Source organism: Salvelinus alpinus, chromosome 6 (genome assembly GCF_045679555.1).
Source record: "Salvelinus alpinus chromosome 6, SLU_Salpinus.1, whole genome shotgun sequence".
NCBI lineage: Eukaryota > Metazoa > Chordata > Actinopteri > Salmoniformes > Salmonidae > Salvelinus > Salvelinus alpinus.
The window spans coordinates 56,017,835-56,028,035 of NC_092091.1; the positions used below are offsets into that span (position 1 = coordinate 56,017,835).

Sequence of the window (10,201 nt, forward strand, 5' to 3'; positions counted from 1 at the left end):
CATAAATGTATTGTGTAACATGATGTCCTATGAGTGTCATCTGATGAAGATTATCAAAGGTTAGTGATTCATTTTATCTCTATTTCTGCTTTTGTGTGACTATCTTTGGCTGGGGAAAATGGCTGTGTGTTTTTTGGGATTTGGTGGTGTAAAACATTTTAAAAATCGGACACGATGGGTAGATTAACAAGATGTTTATCTTTCATTTGCTGTATTGGACTTGTTAATGTGTGAAAGTTACATATTTCCCCCCCAAAAAATTGAATTTCGCGCGCTGCCTTTTCAGAGGAATGTTGTGGGTGTTTCGCTAGTGGAACCCCTGGGCTAGAAAGGTTAATAAATATCAAGGATTTTATTCTGGTTACATGATGATCGATGCTTGGCTGACATTTGACAAATTAAAATAATCCTGCACTGTCTATAATAATCTCATCATATGTGACTCACCACCTGGATTGGGATTTATGTATCAACATTTAAATTACATATGTTTTTACATTGGATAAAAGTAGAGACTCAGAGTCACAAAATGGTATATCATACAGTACAGAGCATTTTTGAGGAACAATGGGAAAGTAATTCTCTTTTGAAAGTTGATACACTTGTAAACTCACTTTTGAGAAAAGGGCCTTTGAATGTTTTGGTACCTACTGGAGAGCCCTCCTTTGTCTACACCCATTCAGCATTGTTAACAACCTCTTAAGCCAGCCCCACCCATCTCTTGAAGGATTCACATGAGATCATGTGCTAAACAGTGAGTAGTGTAGTAAAGATTGAGACTAAAAGTGGTAGTAGCCTACAATAAGGAAACAATCCAGGTTTAACAGAAAGTGTCCAGATAAAAAATATTTAATAAATATTAGATGACGCTTACCCAGACACACTTGTCTAAATTGATGGGTCATGTGAAAGAAATGCTAAAACCCCCAGCCACATCTTGCCAAGTGGATGGGTCTCTACAGAAGGTGGAAACGGTATAGCCAAATGGTTACTTGCATAGTAGCAATATCAGAAAAAGATAGTGTCAATATACGTAAAAGAATATACAGTATGTACAAGAACAATATCAATAATGATATAAATCAGGGGTAAAGTGGCTGAGCAGCAGGATAACATTTTTTGTAGCAGCAACGTGTGTTAAGAGAGAGTCATTTGAATAGAGGCACTGCAGATAGTGCTGATGACTGGTCCATCCGAAACACGCATGGACAAGGGACTCTGTATTTGGAGAGCCTGTTTCTGTCTTGCCCTTGACTTTGGTGCAGGGCAAGTGATGTCCATAGCCTCTTCGTCGTAAAACTCCCTGATCTTCTCAAAAATATATGTTTGTCTAGCTGTGTCCAGTCCAGGTGGTGCTCGTACAGGCAGACCATCTATGGGAGGAAGGATGTCAGCGTTGCGTAGCAGAAACTTGGTCCCGACAGCCGGAATGCTCCTTGGCGACAACAACACCAGGCTCCAGAGCATCGAAGCTGTAAAACAGGGAACAACAACAACAACAAAAAATCAGAAGACATTACAACATCACCTCCCAAATTTAGATAAGAATAACCTTATTCAATGAAAATTATTTTCACCTGAAGTGCTGGTACTGCATGATCGGTCAGGTGTTGTTGCCAGCCATAGCTTTCCACCAGCACCGTACCATCCTCCAGTCCAACCAGCTGTGGGATGTTGAACCCTGTCACAGTGCTGTCCTTCACAACACCAGCAATCTCAGACAAAGTGTTCACTCTGGTCTTTCTGAAGCGCTGCTTGATGAGGCCCAAGCACTAGTCGGGGGTGTGGCCTGTGATCAGGAAGTGAAGGTCCATACTGTGGTGGAGCTTGTGCATGGTCCGCCAGGCACAATACCGGAGCACAAACTTGTTCTTGTTTTGGCCACTGCAGTTATCACAATTCAGGTCCACAGGTGTTTCCCCAACTCTGTAGTTGTTGAAGAAATGGTGCATTTAGTTGATGACTGCGCTGCTTCCTTTGCTTGCTTGGGCCAGCTCTCTTTTTGATGGGAGGCATTAGACCATTGTCCTCGTATGACTGGTGGAGGAGAGTCAGGCGTGTTCTACTGATGCTGAATCGCAAATTCCAGATACAAATATGTTAGCATTATTATACAATAGATGCGAAATGGCATTCTGAGATAACATCACTACACACATTTCATACACGTAATGTTAGCTAGCTATCTAACAGCAAGCTTGAATAATATCCAGCATGTAACCTAATGCACACCTGATCTACTTTGATTGGCGTCTGTGCTATTGATTAACACTAGAAAAGTCAGGCCTCGTTGGACCTCCCTTCGGACCAATGACGTGTCTGTTGAAATTCAACATTCTAGCAGTCTAATAAATACATTTAATTTATGCTATCGTAAAAATTATAATTTGGTTGTGTTTATGAAGGTCTTAGGTAACTGTCATGCCCTGACCATAGTAAGCTGTTTATTCTCTATGTTGGTTGGGGCGGGATAGTGACTAGGGTGGGTCATCTAGGTTTTTTGTATGTCTATGTTGGCCTGATATGTTTCCCAATCAGAGACAGCTGTTTATCGTTGTCTCTGATTGGGGATCATATTTAGGTAGCCATTTCCTCATTTATGTTTGTGGGATCTTGTCTACGGATAGTTGCCTGTGTGCACCAGTAGCTTCACGTTTCGTTTGTGTTTGTTTTGTTTTGCTGAGTTTCGATTTATTAAAAATATGTGGAAATCTACTCACGCTGCGCCTGTGTCTACTCATTACGACGAACGTGACAGTAACATTATAATACGAAAGAAAATGTATTTCAAAGAACACAATAGTATTTCCATTAGTTTATGTAACTGTAGGCTGTACGTACAAAGTAAAAACCACTACAACACCACAACTCAAGTGTGAGAATCCATTAAATAAACACCATAACAAATATAATGAATTATTCATTTGTTAAGAGCAGGTCTTAAGAAAAGTATTTTCAAAACAACAGAATGGCATATTTTGAGTTTAAATTACTGTGCTTTGAGTGTTGCAAGTGCATGTGGCGAGCATGTGTAACACACTAATTCTGCCCAGAATGTTGAAATAGAGCTCAAGGGGTCAGATTCTGATCTTTCTGATACTATATAGACATCAAAACATCTTATCTGCTTGTAGAGGAAATTCACTTTTTGGTACTCCATTTAATTTCTCTGCCTTTGTGTCAATTCCAAGCTGCACTGTTAATCAGATTCTTCATATACATTTTAACAATTGATAATATTATCATCCATCAGACTATTGTCAATTTAATATTGTCTTTAGGCTGACTCTATTATTATATGTGAGAAATTAGTTTCAATGTAGTTTCGATGGGGCATCATCCCCCCCCAAAAAAAGAAATTTCCTCGTCAAACTGTTCATAACACAAGTTCTGTTTGTGATATTAAGATTCTAACCATGATAGTGTGTTAGACTAAATTTAGGAAAGGTCAAGAACGAGGTGGACATAACTTTAAAAATGCTAAGTAATTAAAAAAGTAAATGTATTTATGACACTCTCAGCAAGTATAGCCTAGGCCGCTTAGCCCCCTAGCCTAGGCCGCTTAGCCTAGCCTGCCATCTCCTGGTTGCTGAGCCTAGTCTACTATCTCTTGGTTGCTGAGTCTAGCCTAGCCTATTATCTCCTGGTCCCTGAGCCTAGCCTACTATCTCTGTTATACCTCTGAAAGGAGGGAAATATGAGAAATGATTCACACTGACACGTAGCATCAGCGGCGTATTACATAGAGCCCCGACCCCAAGTTTGGGAACCAATGTACTAACTTCTCTCTGCTAACTTCCTCTCTCTCTCTCTGTGTCCTCTGCTTCCTCCTGCATGCATTGCAGCCTGCCTCAGCCTCACCGCTGAGCGCTACATCAATGTTTGTCTCAGTATTCTACTCTCTGTAAAGCAAAGTTATTAAAACTTAGTAGGGTATTTTTTTGCTCCTGCTGAGGTAGACTCAGTTTAATGTTAGCTTCTTACTTCATCCTGCTGGCTAAGTAATACTAGCCAGAGCCCTTCAACATTACTGCAATACAAGTATCTGGAAGCAGCTAGCCACCTGACTGACTGACATATCTATATGCGACTATTTACCAGTTGTGCACTCCAGAGGAGGTTTTGGGAGGAGCTATAGGAGGACGGGCTCATTGTAAATGCTGGGATGGAATTAGTGGAACGGAGTCCAACACGTTGTTTCCATGTGCTTGGTGTGTTTGGTACCATTCCATTTCATGGGCCCCTCCTCCTACAGCTCTTTCCACCAGCCTCCTCTGGAGCATTCATTTCCCGAGAGTCGTTTTTTGATTATTTGGGGGATGTCTGTGGAAACGGCAGGAGTTGCGGGACGGTTTTAAAATGGCCTTTGGTCCTTTGAAGAACACTGCAAAGATTCCTGGGTACACCACAAAGGCTGCTGGGATAAGAGTATAGTATTTTCTACCATGCCTCTCATCTTTGTTGTGTGGTGTTGTGTGGGTGAAAAACAAATACAATACATTACATACTTAGTGTACCTCACATAATACAACACAGAAGCATACAAGGTAATGTAAACTGCAAACAGTTGAAGAAGCAGCAGTTATTCTTCCTGGGGTCCACAATTTCAAGTATATAATTGTATAAGTTCACAATGAAATTCTAAATTTTCTCCAATAGAAGGTGCTCTTGACCAATCTAAGCTCAGGTTCATCACAATACAACAAGTCTACCAAGCCCTCGTCTCAAGAGAGATTTATACAATAGTGTATTGAGCTCAGAGCTGATGGCAATAAAGGATAATGATTTATCTTACCTTGCTCATCTCCGGGCCTCCATCTTCACAGGGTGTAGTGATGTTGACTGTGATGGTCTGGTTACTAACAGGGTTGGCAGCTACACAGCAGTAAATTGTGTTGTAATGTTCTCTCTCTACCTCCAGAGGGAGTAAGAGGTTAGGTTGGTGGTGAGATCAGGTCTGTTGAGATCTCACCTGCACCTGTAAGGTCCTAACCATTAGGACATGGAGGGTTAAACTTAATTTGAGGCTGTTATGTCTTGTTGGTATGTCGGCCTATGTTTACCTTTATTTGCTTAAATTATGTGCATTTGGTTTATTGATTGCAGCCTAACATGGTGGGAATTATGTTAGAGCAACTATTTGTACTGAACATACCAGCAGCCTATTTTACAGCTACACCTAAACCTTAAGTGTAATCCTGTATGTCCTAATAATATAATTTAAATGAAAGGACATTGCATAGGCCTACGGTATGGATGATTTATAGGTTGGTTTGTTGTATTGAAACAATGTGTTTTATTTATCTCACTGCAAACCATTCCACTCTTTACTTCTGTTGGAGAGAGAGAGAGGTAAATAGGGTAGTAAATTGAGCTCTTTCATGGGAGAAGGAAGCTCTTACAGGTTGTGGTCTGCACAATATCTCTAACATGGTCTCAGGGGAATTCGTAAGACTACTATATAAATATGTTCCCCACCATTTAGTATGATACATTACTTTAGGTTAGGTTACATTATGAATGGAATAACGGTCGTACAATATCACACGAATTAGAGGACGGCATCACAGTCCTTACGGATTGGATGACGTAACCTATCATACATCTTGGAGGATGTGTCGTATTACACGTGTTTCTCTGAGACCAGGATGCTTGTTGTGTTGTAACAACAATTAGAATTATGGGGAGAATTTACGTTAGTGGTTCGGAGAACTAACGACAAAGGTTAGGATAATTTACATAAAAAGTTAGGTGAATTGGGTGAAGGTTAGAATAATGGTTAGGGGAAGGGGAAGCTAAAATGCTACAGTTGACCCTGATGATACTTAAACACACAACATTTGGATTGCTAGACGGTCGTGATATATGTCCTACCCATCCTCACTGACCAACCTCCCTCCTATAATTTCTGTCTTAATTAATAAGTAAACTTCTGTCTTTATAATCAATACTACTTATTGGAGGGGCAAAGATTTACGTAAAATACCAAACGTCTGTCCACCGAGTCCAATCTGGCTCAATAACTGCAGAGTAGGTGAAAGAGATCGTGGGAAAGTCTTTCTTTTTTCCAGAGCAGGTGTTGGAAGTGGGCAGTTACATTTATGAAGGGCAATATTGCACAGGTGTACCCTGCTAAACAAAGCATTATCAACCTTGATAAGAGATTAGAAAACCACCCACACTGGGACAATGTTACAGGATACTTAACTGTGTCAGACTTTCAGATAGAAGATTCTGGGGTTTATACTGTGGAGAATACAGATGGAGAGAGGAGAAGCCGTAAATTTGAGCGTGTGTGTTTTGACCACTTTATCGTAAAGTTTTTTTTACATACAAATTACAAATTATTTACACTGTACCTTCATTCAATTAATCAATATTAAGATGAAACATTTACATTTCAGTACTGGACAATCATTCTGCCAACTCTCCTATATTAGGCCTACATATAGGCTGGTGTCTAGTGAAAAAGTTAAACACTCAGAGACCTCTGCATCAGAAAAACTGAAAGAGGGTATGGCTAGTCTGTGTTTTATACAGTAATGTTACTCATTTCCTGTAACAAAACACTGCCGTCACCATATTGCGCAATCTGAACTTTGTGGGCAAATACACAGAATGATAAATGAGGCACTCATATTTTCTGACCAAATGTGATTAAAAATATAATTGGCATGGCATAATTTACAAGACATGTTTTTAAATAAAATATAAATTGGCACAATAATGCATGGCCACAGTCCAAATGTAAAACCAAAGAAAGGTTTAATAACTGTATTTTTCATCATTTTACCCATAATGCAGTGCAATCTACAGCATTAATGCTGTAAAACACTTGCATGTTATTATACTGTGCATCCTACAGTGTTTTACTATTGAAATTACAGAAAAGTCTTACAGTGTAACTAAATAGTTAGTTTACAAATAAATGTTAAAAACTTTACCTCATAGCAGTTTGTCGGACAGAGAACTCTCGCGAGCGGTCATCACCAGCTGTCTGCTTCCTTAGATACAGATAATGTGATTGGCAGACATGATCAGCAGCAATAGTACCATGGACAGTACTCGGCGGCGTTTGCCTGTCCAGCTAGCGAATATAAAATTAAGTATTTGGAAAAAAAAGCAAGAATTGACATTGCCAACAAAAGTAAATGAGTTAAACAAATATACATGCTGACTTTGGTTGCCAGCTGTTCAGTGTTTCCTCCAAGCAAGCATTGTGTCAAGAAGCAGTGCGGCTCGGAGGGGTCGTGTTTCGGTGGACGCACGGCTCTTCTCCTCTCCCGAGTCCGTACGGGAGTTGCAGCGATGAGACAAGACTGTAACCACCAATTGGATATCTCGAAATTGGGCAGAAAAAGGGTAAAACAATATATATATATATAAAAATATGAAAATAACACGCCAAAAAAATCAGCTCCTTCCTCGATAGAGATCGATCATCTCAAAAACTAAAGCAGGTACTGCATCTTGGTTTGTTCCACCACCTATGCCGGTTAGTGTGTGTCAGACACGGATCTACTAAAACAGTGATTTTGGCAGACAGCATAGGCAGAAGCTCTATAGAGATGAGATGAAATCATAACGTCATCAAATCAAATAAATGTAATATACGCAACTGAAATATAAAACACAAACCACAAAAATAATTTCCAAATAAAATGTTTAGAGGTGGAGAAATTGTTGTTTTCTCTAATGCAAGTCCTATGGGGTGAAAACTCTTGAAGTTTTAGTGAAGTATAATTCATTTAAAATAAAATAAATTCTAGTGGAAAATGCTGGTGGATAATTCAAGTGTATAGGATCCTAAACCATTTTAGAAGAACATGAGTTTGGTATGTGAGTTTGTGTGGGTGAGACATAAACACAGAAAGATATTAGGCTTATACCGTCTGCATACTTTATTCTCAAGTGCCTGGAGTATGTACGCTGGAATCATCACCGATTTGCATACCTCGTTCACTTAGATCATGTCAAAACAATGTTGTAGAGAAGCACTGTAAAGTTACACTCCCAGACCTACCTACCCATGCAGAATTGCCCTCCTGTTTCCAGTGTAACACTTTCACTTTTAGAAATCCTAAGGCCTACATGGATCCGACAAAAACTATGAGTAGACCTTAAATATAAATGAGAACTATTTTGTTCGCTGCAGTGGAATGTATTCATAGCAGTGGTATTTCACCACATAGGCCTGCGTGTCAGACGGGACTCCTGTACGCAGAGAAGACTGTGTGAGGCTGCTTCTCAGTGGGGTCAAACCACTAGTAACATGTGCTAGAAAAGCGCTGACCACACAATGTGACAGACTGATGGGAAAGGAAAGGAGTCTGTGGTCACAAGCAGAGACACAGTCGCATATGTACAGTGGAGTCTGCAATTATTGGATGCCTTGATAAAGGTTAGCAAAAAATATAAATAATTCACACCATTGGTGTGCGTGGTCAAAGACCTCTATTTTCATGACATCTGACCATATCCCTGCCTGGAGTTTGATAAATGGCATTAGCACCTGGATTGGAACTAGGACAATGGTCATATGACCTGAAGTTAGAGCTTGTTGGCCACACATGCCAGCGGTGGGTTCTGCCTATGAAAGAACAATGCATATGCAGAAAATACCTCATCCCTACTGTAAAATATGGTGGTGGATCTTTGATGTTATGGGGCATTGTGAACGGCATTGTGGTCAACGGCATTGTGAACTTTACAGTACCAGGACATTTTAGCCCAAAAAAGACACGTTCGGACACAGGATGCAGGTCAAATAAAGTGTCACTTCCTCTGCTTGGTCAGGCAGTTGCATTTTTTTTTACCTGTCTGATTCACTTCTCTAAATGTTGAAAAAGCAGAAGTAACACACACACACACACACACACACACACACACACACACACACACACACACACACACACACACACACACACACACACACACACACACACACACTCTCTAACAATGATTACTTGAGTAGCTGGACTTCTCTGACGCCAAAAAGACTACAAGCACAGACACAGTTAGTACACATAGTAACAAATGACTCCTGAGTGTTTGCAGAACCTTTCCTGGAGGCGAGCATCTGTGTATCTCTGTCAGTTAGTCACATCCTCCCTAGCCATATATTTACTTTCCTTTATTTGTACTTCATCTAAAGAGTGCAAGTTGACATTTACTATGCAGCCCTCATGGCTACAACTGTAGCAACACAATGAGAAGCCACACAGCTCATGTAGTATAAAGTAATGCCTTTGTTATTTTCATATAGTTGTTACAGTATTTGCAAAGTCTGTGGACATTTGAAGCTTGGCTTCGTGGTTCAGTTTTCCTTTCACCATGTAGATTCTGTTGAAACATTTCTGAGAGGTAGATATTGATTTCCATTTCGACTTAGAAAGTGATCTCAGGTGACATTTTATTCTTCGCAAAATGCACACGTGATAAAGCGTAGTTCAGGTCTGGCTCCAAACCCATATTCATTATCCCCAGCACCATGACACCAGTGACTACATATGTGAAATGGCACCTTTCACCTGTGTTCTCTGTTTGTCTGTGTTCTCTGTTTGTCTCTATATTATCATTAATTGTATCAATAATTGAATTGAGAATGAGAACAGCTGTAAATATTTTTGATTGTCCCTTCACTGTACAATGCATTCCGAAAGTATTCAGACCCCTTCCTATTTTCCACATTTAGTTACGTTACAGCCTTATTCTACAATGGATTAAATGCATTTTCCCCTCATGCATCTACATCAATCCACACCCCATAATGACGGAGCAAAAACTGTTTGTTAGAAATGTTTGCAAAAAACGGAAATATCACATTTACATAAGTATTCTAACCCTTTCTTACGAGACTCGAAATTGAGCTCAGGTGTATCCTGCTTCCATTGATCGTCCTTGAGATGTTTCTACAATTTGATTGTAAATTCAATTGATTGGACATGATTTGGAAAGACACATACTGTACCTGTCTGTTTAAGGCCCCCAGTTGACAGTTCATGTCAGAGCAGAAACCAAGCCATGATATCAAAAGAATTGTCCGTAAAGCTCCGAGACAGAACTGTGTTGAGGCACAGATCTGGGAAAGGGTACCACAACATTTCTGCAGCATTGAAGGTCCCCAAGAATACAGGGGCCTCCATCATTCTTAAATGGAAGAAGTTGGGAACCACCAACCAAACTGACCAATCAGGGTAGA

General features: G+C 40.0%; 1 long non-coding RNA gene across 1 annotated transcript; it reads right to left on the reverse strand.

The window, feature by feature from the left end:
- Positions 1-833: 833 nt before the first annotated feature.
- On the reverse strand, positions 834-9,980 carry LOC139578920 (uncharacterized). Its single transcript, XR_011675644.1, has 2 exons — positions 1,578-9,980; positions 834-1,472 (listed from the first exon to the last, which is right to left on the reverse strand). It is a non-coding gene; the product is annotated as an uncharacterized lncRNA (long non-coding RNA).
- Between the last annotated feature and the right edge of the window lie 221 nt (positions 9,981-10,201).